This window comes from Jatropha curcas, chromosome 6 (assembly GCF_041381405.1).
Source record: "Jatropha curcas cultivar XTBG-Jc1 chromosome 6, XTBG_Jcur_1.0, whole genome shotgun sequence".
Taxonomy (NCBI): domain Eukaryota; kingdom Viridiplantae; phylum Streptophyta; class Magnoliopsida; order Malpighiales; family Euphorbiaceae; genus Jatropha; species Jatropha curcas.
The window spans coordinates 11,329,489-11,339,799 of NC_143156.1; the positions used below are offsets into that span (position 1 = coordinate 11,329,489).

Genomic DNA, 10,311 nt, shown 5'->3' on the forward strand with positions numbered 1-10,311 from the left:
TCTGAGTTTATGTTTTGAGTTTAATTTTAAGAATTAGCTTGGGCTTTTTCTTATCCTCATCTCTTAGCATGAGTTCCACGCTTCTTTAATTTATGAGTGATGATTTTGAGCATTTTCATGTTAGAGTTGGGTAAATCATCAAGAGTTGATATGGGTAAAGCTAAGGTTTAATTAATGATTTCGTAAGCCTGCTAAAGCTTAATTAGAGGTTAATGCACTATATTCTCTCATCTTCTTTTTTATTTTTGTCAATTTCCAATTCTAGAGTATTATGATAAAAAATTACGGATTTTATGCTTGGTGCTTGAAATTGTGTGAATTGTTGGGTTAAATGTGCTCTTAAGTGGGGTTAGAAGCTATTTTTCGACCCTTTCCATTTTTCATCTATATATGACCTCTGCATGAAAGTTGTAGCTCTACTTCTTAGCTTTCCAACCCATCCTCTTATGTCCAATTTGGATACTTATAGCTCAACTTATGATTTAAATACTAAAACTACTTCTGTAATGCCATCCATCTTGTATACCCGAATTGATTGCCCATTTTGGGCATTAAAATGGAAAGATTATATCTTGAGTCCTTCATGAAAGTTGTTGCCATATATTTTAGGACTTCACTGGATTTGGATTTGTTTAATTTGAGTGCTTGGATAAGTAGAAATTAAGTAAGGGATAATTATATCTTTGGCGTCTCAACTTTCACTTTTTTTGTATTTTGGTATATCAATGGAAAACGGTAATGATTGAGTGTCTGAATTTATAAAAATTTACAATTAGGTATCTTTGGATGATGTGGCAAACCGAAAGAATGACTCTACACTTATGGGACCCAGTTTTTATGACGTGGCATCTGACTTGGTGATAAATTGTTGAACTATTTGCCAAGTAACCCGTTGCTGGCATGGAATTGGCCAGAAAACCCCATTATGTCCTCTATTTATTGCTTTTTAACAAATGCATTCCATTTCTTCCAAGGTCCATTGATGAAATCCCTAAAAATCAACTCCATCTGCTTTCTTGCTCAAGAAAGATGGAAACATTTTGATGATTTCAAAAATACTCACCTATTTAAATATTTCTTCTTTTCAATTTGGAAATTTTCTTTTTGGGTTCTATATAACTTCTGTCTCCCGTTTCTTATTTGCTCGCATCTTACTGCAAATCTCTTCTCAATCGCTATTATTTGTTCCATTACCCTAATTAATAGCATCCAAAATCAAGTTTTACTCAGTAATGCTCTTGTTGATTTCGGTCCTAGAACAAGCTTCCGGTATCGCTTCCTCTCTCTGCGTCTCTGTCTCTCTCATTAGCACAAAGATCCATTTCCATGTTTGTTAAAAAAAAAAAAAAACTCTTGCGTGTTATTTTTGGCAGGTTGTAGAGACCATGAGTGCTTTTATCCAAATTGTTGTTTTTGAAATCATCAAATTGTTTTTGAAATCTTGGAAAGTTTTCAGTAATCAATTGTTTCCATCTTCACTAAGCAAGAAAGTAGATGGAGTTGATTTTTTAGGGATTTCATCGATAGATTCTAGAAGAAAGGGAAAGCATTTGTTAGAAAGCAATAAATGGATGACATAATGGGAATTTCAAGCTAATTCCATGTTAGTAATGGGTTACTTGGTAAATAGTTTAGCAATTTATCGCCAAGTCAGCTGCCACATCATAAAAATTAGGTCCCACAAGTGTAGAGTCATTTTTATGGTTTGCAATATCATCCGGAAACACCTAATTGCAAAATTTTACAAATTTAGATACTCAATCTTCATCATTTTCCGTTGAGACGCCAAAATAGAAAAAAAAAATGAAAGTTGAGATGCCAAAGATATATTATCCCATTAAATAAACATTGGATTTGGATGTGCTAAATCAGGTCTGGGTTGTTGGTATGTGTTTTTGGCTTTTTTTTTTTTTTTAATAATCTTAAAGATTGATCTAGACTTTAGTCCCTTTATAACCTTTGTAGAATTTTTGCTTAGCTTTCTAATGAATTAAGTTGCACCTAATTTGGAGACATACAACTCAAGTTATGCCCTAAAAACACAGCAAAGGTCAAGGTTACTAAAATGCTGAAAATTTCTTAATTTAGAACATTTATCCTCAAAACTCTCAAAATCTTGTCTACTTTATAAACACATCTTACTCAAATGAATTACACATAAATTTTCTCAATAAATACTAAATATAATGGGAGTATAAATATATATTTTTTTTCTTGTACTTATCACATAGGCCATGGAATTTGCTTGTTTAGCATAATAGTATGCTTATTTGTATTTAAGAAATGTTATATCTTGAGTATTACCATGCCTTTCAAATGATGGTATGCCCTTATTTCATGATGATTTGTATTTGTGCCAAGTTTGTTGAATACCCTTGCTAAGTCTTGAGAAATGGTGAATTTCTTATAATTTAAGTCGTAGGGATTTTTGAAAAATTGAATGAGAATATGCATGCTTTAAGTATAACTATTTTTATTTTAGTATATTAAATGATTTGAATGAGTTGAATGTGAATTATGAACTTTTATGGTAAAAATCATATTTATATCCTATAACTTCTTATAACTTAGAAATGTCAAATCTTCAAGTAATTGCTTAAGTATATGCATGCTTAGAGTTTAATTATGCTTCTAAGTATATAATTTATTTTTGATTGAATTACATGAGAAAAGTATGACTTATATGATGAAAGCCCCTTTTTATGCGTACTTTTCCTATAACTTGAAATTTATAAACTTTAAAAATTTGTATAAAACTTTGCATGTTTAGAGTATAACTATGCTTCTAAGGATATGATTAAGGCTTTAGTTGAGTTGCATGTAAAAATGAAGATTTATGTGATAAAAATCACATGAATGATATGTACTTTTCCTATGATTTGAAATATGAGAAATTTTATATGCTTTATGATTTTACTTGAATTTGAGTTAAGTAATTTACATAAGATGGAGTATACTAAAAGAAAGTAAAGTTCAAATTTTAGGAAAATGCTTTTAATGAATCTTTGGAAATGAGTATTTTTCCTTTGAGTAAAAAATAGAAATTTTGGGAAGACTTTTAAAGAACTATTTATGAATTGAGGTTGTTTAAAGTGCTTGGAGATGAGTACTAAGACTTCACACTTGAAAGAGTTGAATTTATTTTGAAGTATGATTTTTAAACTTCTTGCACTATAAAAAATTCGCTCTTTTGCGACTGACAATTCGATCGCAAAATATAAGAAATCAATCGCTAAATTCGATCAGTGACTGATAGTAATCGGTCGCAAAAGTGCTCGTCGCAAAATATTTTTCGACCAAATCACTAATCGATCACAAATTAGCGATCGAAACATCAGACGCAATTATAAATGTCAGTCGCTAATTTTGGTCGTGTCTTCCTTCTGAAATCCTGTTGCAAATTGGTCGCAGATTGTGTCTGTCGTAATTATGAACAGTGGTCGCAAATGTTGAAAGTGGTTGGTTAGTGATCTATCGCAATTTTAAATTTAACGATTACAATTTTGGTTGCAGTTCGGTCGTAAATCTGTTGCAAATATACAATTACAAAAAAAAATTTAATAATATTAAAAATCATAATTTTTTGCACCTGTGAATACGGGCATATATAAATATATATATATATATATATATATATACATATATATCTCTCAATCAAAAGTATCATCATCAAGATCACAACACAATAACAATGTAAAGATGTAATTGTTAATGTAATGTACTTTACAAAATATGAAAAACCACAAAAAGCTAAAAAGGTCCAAAATCAAATCTACGAGGTTGGTTATCTACACGATCTAGTGTCGTATCACCGGGAGGAGTACCTACTGGATGTGCCGTAGTGTCGGCAGGAGTGATCGTCTGCAGTATCGGCATGGGAGGCTGGGCAGAGGATGAAGCCCCAGACATACTTGAAGAAGAAGAAGAAGGGATAGTCCCTCCTCGTCCATGTGTACTGCGTCCTCGGCCATGACCTCCACGTGGACCACTGCCAGACCCATCTGAATCAAACGCCCTGCCTCTAGCCATCTGTACTACAACAGAACCTACATATGTATGTATAAAATTATATGAATTGTAGAACATGTGGTAAATATGTATAAAAAAAGTGAATAACATTAAAATTCTTCATTAATAATATTGTATATACATCTATTAATTTATTATCCATAATACATGCGGTTCAAAGTATTAAGTGTCTTCATCATCATCTGCTTCCTCTTCTTCTTCTTCTTCCTCTTCTTGATATTCGTCTGCTGAGGTACCCATGATGATTTTATCTTCTTCCTCTTCATCATCCGATGCTCCTATTTCAACATAAGTTTCGCTTTCATCATCCAATCTATCCATTAAATCTTCGACAGCTTGCATCGGTTGCGTATCAACCACAACTTCTTGAAATGGCTCAGATACTGCGAGTGAAGCAAATTGTTTGGTTTCAACTACATGAACAGTTGATCTATGCTTGATTTTACATACTGCCATCCAATAGCAACGATCTCGTTTCAATGATGGATATAGGACATAGTACACTTGTGCAGCTTGCATTGCCAACACAAAAGGTTTGTACTTCGTATATCTTCTTCTTTGATTAATATCCACAAGATTATACTTAGGATGAACCTTCATACCAACATTTGGCATAGGATCAAACCATTCACATTTGAATAAGATTGTGCACTTGATTGGTAGGCCTGGATATTCTAACTCCAAAACCTCAACCAATTTGCCATAAAAATCATTTGACACGTCACTGTAGTTTGATCCCTCTATGCAAACACCACTGTTCATTGTCTTTCTGCTTCTCCCATAACCCTCAGTGTGAAACTTGTAACCATTTACAAAGTAGCCAGAATAGGCATTAGCAACTGGTAGAGGTCCCTTGCTAGATCCGTAATGAATCGGTTATCAATATCGCTTCCCGAGATTCAAGCCTATGGGAAATAGTAATGACACGAGTGAAATCTAAGAATGTACACATATATGTTGTGTAACTAGAAAGTTACTTACATAACATTTGAACCATTCTGCAAATTCAGAGTCCAGTTTTGCATCAATCGCAATATTAGTCAAATTGGGATTTTGACGCTGTAAAAGCTTGATATATTTCCTATTTATGAACGAACAATATTATTATAAATATGATTTAACTAAGCTCTAGACCGAGTTTAGACTCTCTACAAGATTTATAGATACTTTACAAATGGTGTAATCTCTTCGCAATTCAACAAAATATAGTTTTGAGCTGCTCGTATCTCTACATCAGTCAATCGTCTTTTTATGATTTACCAATCGTACGCCCAGGATAGGTGAAAATTGTTACATTTCCTTGTAACTTAGATTATATTCGATCTCCTCCGTCATCATTACGTGGCACTCTCTGATGCTTGGTGTAGACATATGGTTCGAAGTAGTGGGAACAGAAGGTGAAAGCTTCTTGCACCAAATATGTATTGCAAATTGATCCCACGACCTTTGCCTTATTGCGCACATTCTTTTTAATATTCTACAAATGTCTGTACTTGTACAAAGCCAATATGTAAATATGAATTGAAATAAAATATGTAATGATTAGAATGGGATGTTAGTGATTCACCTCTCAAATGGATACATCCATTTATATTGTACCGGTCCTGCTATACGACATTTATAGGGCAAATGAACCGGTGAAAAAATTCGCTCCAATTTGCATATCACTACTAGGATTTCTTGCGCTAATTGGTTCATATCATCGCATCGGATAACAATTATCGTCGATTCCTTGAAAAAGAGACTAAATTATATCATTACTTCCCAAATTTTCCCTGGCAATAATTCCCAGAATGCCATAGGAATCAATCTTTACATGAAAACATGACAGTCATGGCTTTTCATGCCAAACAATCTGTATTTCCTCATGTCGACACATCTACCCATATTTGAATAGTATCCATCCGGAAACCTTAATAATCAGACCCATTCAAACAATAATTGCCTTTGGGGTTTATCTAAAGAATAACATGCCTTTGGAAACTTACCAGTAAGTACAGATTGCTTGAGTTCTGGTCGACGACAAATTTCCTTCATGTCTGCTCTCGCTTTTGCATTATCCTTGGATTTCCCCTTAATGTTCATGATAGTGTTGAATAGATTTTCAAACACATTTTTCTATATGCATCATATCAAGGTTATGATGGATAAGAAGTGAACTCCAGTATGGCAAATCCCAGAAGATGTTTCGCTTTTTCCATCCGCTATTTCTACCAATTCTACCATTTACCTCTTCTGCACCTAACTCTGTAACTTTCATAAGCCCAAGATCTTCAATTTCTTATAATATTTTAGCTCCAGACTTCACAGGCGAAGGGGGATCAGCAATAGTCGTGTTCTTTCTAAAGCATTGTCGAGTTCTCCTCCAAGGGTGAGATTCTGCTAAGAATTTGCAATGACAATCAAACCAACATTGTTTACCTCCATTTTTTTAGTGTAAATGCACTAGTGTTTTCTATGCAATGAGGACAAGCCAATTCGCCTGCCGTACTCCACCCAGATAACATTCCAAATGCTAGAAAATCACTGATGGTCCAAAGCAAAACAGCTCGCATTATGAAATTCTAATTGGCCGAAATATCGAACGTTTCAACCCCGTACTCCTTTAAACAATTAAGTTCGGCAATCAAAGGTTGTAGAAACACATCAATTTTGTGTTTCGAATTATTAGGGCCAGGTACAATAACACACAAAAACATGTATTCATCTTTCATGCACATTGAGGGTAGTAGATTATATGGTGTGACAATGATAGGCCATGATGAATATTGTTGTCCTGATTGGCCAAATGGCTGAAACCCATCAATACAAAGCCCCAATCTTATATTTCTCATATCAGCAGCAAACACACGATGATTGTTATCAAAGTGTTTCTAGGCTTCAGAGTCTGACGGATGAGTCATTATACCATCCTCATATTCATGCAAAGCATGCCATCTCATGTGTTCAACTGTCGCCTAAGATGCATATAACCTTTGAAGGTGAGGAACAAGGGGAAAATAATACATCTTCTTGAAAGCCTTCTCTCTCTATACTCTACCAGTCCCTTAACTCCGTCGTTGATATCTTGGAAGATTACAAAACTTGCATTCTCTTAATTCAGAGTCAAGACCCCAGTATATCATACAATTATTTCGACAACAATCAATCTTTTCCACGAGTAGTCCTAATCCCCAAACTAATTTTTTTGTCCAGTAAAAATTATCAACCATCGAATGGCCTTCAGGCAACATTTCTTTTGCTAATTGCACAAAATCATCATAACACCTTTTTGAAAAATGGTGCTCCGCTTTCATGTGCAGTAATTGTGCCACAACAGATAGAACTGAATGATTCTTGCATCCAGGCCACAATTTACTGTTAGCTGTACTTAGCATGTCAAACAATTGTTGTGCTGCATAGTTTGGCGATTCCTCCATGTTATCCCAATGAAATTCTACTCTACCCGCATCGATTACCATATCATTGCATTGATTACCATACTAAAATTGATAAGGCTGATCTTCTAAACTTACCGGAATAGAGTGACCTGACCCACTGGAAACTCGAGATTCACCATGATGTATCCATTCATAATAATTTTCCACGAACCCATTTTTGCATAAATGAAGTTTAATTGTACCGATATCTAAGAAGGCTCTATTTTAGCACTTCTTGTGATTACATGGACATCTCAACTTATTACCATTCATACAACTGGGATTACCAACTGCAAACTGTATAAACGATTCCAATCCTTGCAAGAATTATTGTCTTAATATCCCATCGACCTCGTACCTCCAGTACATCCAATCTAGATTAGTCCGCATTTTTTTTACCTAATTAACACTCTGTTTATAAAGGGCAAATTATATGTAATTGCATTAGTCCTAAACCATCCTTAAAACATGCCAAAAGTAATGTTCTATTTATATTTCTAACTTACTAAGGTTATTTCTATAATAAGGGTAACTATATATATATAAACTCACTAAGTTCATTATTTCTAACTAAGGTTTTATATATATATATATATATATATATATATATATATATATATATAATCAGTTTTTGAAAAAAATTTCAATTTTTATAAAAATTTTGACAGCATTTCGGTATAACATAATCAATTCTCAAGTCAAAACACACTAATATAAACACTTCTATATCATCCCAACATCCACCAAAGTTAAAATGGTCACTACTAGGCCTCCAACTCAAACGCATCATTCATGTGATTTCCAATCAAATGAAAACACAAATCGACATAAACTAATTTAAAAAAAATTAGTATATTTTAAATTTTAAATAATAAGAGCTACTTTAAGTGGGCAGTGCTTTATTTTATAAAATATTGCAAAGTCTAATATTCAAATTGATTTAAACGGTGAGACATGCTTACATTTAGTACAATTTTTCTCTAAAATTTAAAAAGACAATCACGAACCTTAAAACGAGATTCCCATAAAAAAATTATTAGCTCTTATTTAATAGGACCATTAATAATTTTGTTGTACATTTTTTTCATAGAAAAATAAGAAGCTCTAAAATTTAAAAAGACAGTCATGAACCTTAAAACGAGATTCCCATAAAAAAATTATTAGCTCTTATTTAATATGACCATTAATTATTTTGTTGTACATTTTTTTTCATAGAAAAATAAGAAGCACTGTATTTTAACTGCTTATTATGAGGTATAAGACATGAAATAGCCTTACAATTTAAAAGATAGATTGGACTTGTGATATAGAATGATTACTTTGAGTTGTCTTAAAAGTTGATTAAATTCAGAAAAAATAAATAGAAAACAATGAAATAAAGCTGCAAATTGAAGTTGTTCATTTGATGAGTTTCTATCTTTTATTTATTTATTTTTCAATTTATGTATAATTTTATATGTATTTTTATACAATACCGATATGTAAACAATAATTATGATTACTTTGAGAAAGAATTTATTCATAAATATTCAAAGACCAACTTCATAAATCTAACAGCCTAAAACAATTTATTCATAAATATTCAAAGACCAACTTCAACCTAAAACCATAATCTACTAGCCTCCTATAACAAATTTTACCTCCTAAAATTAAAATCGCTAAGCTAAAACAACCACAGATTCATATAACAATAATCATAAAAAAAAAAAAACAACAATAATATAGAACTAATATAATTAAATGACTAAAAGAACAAGAATAATAACTAAAAAAAGGAAATGCATTCACATTGCAAAACGAAATCAATCCACAGAAAAAAAACCAAAAAAAAAAAAAAAAGACAACAAGAGGCGTACCTGACCAGGCGAATGCGAACGAAGCTCCTACAAGAATCTCCGGCGATTGGTACTGCAAGAGAGCAAAGGAGGAGGCGGCTGGGAAGGGCCGCGACGCGACAGAGAGGAGAAGGGGAAGGAAGGAGGCCAGCTGCGCCCGCGCAAGGCGACGAAGGGCTTATAAAGCCCTATTTTTTGCGACCAACAATTCTTTAAAAAGTCGGTCGCAATTTTTAATCATGCAATGTCATTTTCGGGTCAGAACAATTGCAACCGATTTGTGACCGACTTCATTAGTCACAAAAAATCGGTCGCTAATCAGTCGCAAAATGAAAGCTAAATTTCTGCAGCGCGCAATTTTGCGATAGGCCTCTAAATGGTTGCAAATCAGTTGCAGAATCGGTCGCAAAGTAGTCGCAACAGGGTCGCAAATTGAAAACCAAACTGGCGAAAATTATTAGTGCTAAAATTGGCGAGGGATATCATGTCGGTCGCAAATCCGTCGCAAATTGTGTCGCCGTTTGATCGCAAATCCGTTGGTGGATATTCCACCTCCCAACCATTGCAATTGGTCGCAATATCATCGCAATATTGCGACCGATGTGAGTCGGTCGCAAATGTCGGTCGCAAAAGCGCATTTTTTTTGTAGTGTTGATTTTTGAGGAAAAGATGAATTCTCCAAATAGTGTGTTTTTCATGAAAATTGAGTTTTGGATACAAGCCTTGAAAGGTAACTTTGATTGGTGAATATAATTGATATATATTTATGATTATGGGACTTTATGATGGAATATGTGATATGCCTATAAAATATGAATCTTCATACCGATGTAGGAAGTTATATGATTTTCTAGGTTCATTTGAGATTTGAGAGTTTTCATGAGTCTTTAAGTATGACTCTTGTATGTAATAAGTGTTAATAAAATATAATTACCATTTATAAGCTCATGAGTGTTTATGATATATATGCTTTATGAGATTTTCCAACCATATTAGTTATGCTAAGATTACATGGCCTTTAAGTGGCT

The 10,311-nt window shown here is 33.3% G+C and overlaps 1 pseudogene; it reads right to left on the reverse strand.

Annotated features, from left to right (window-relative positions):
- Nucleotides 1-1,631: 1,631 nt before the first annotated feature.
- On the reverse strand, nt 1,632-7,037 carry LOC149495547 (uncharacterized; annotated as a pseudogene).
- Between the last annotated feature and the right edge of the window lie 3,274 nt (nt 7,038-10,311).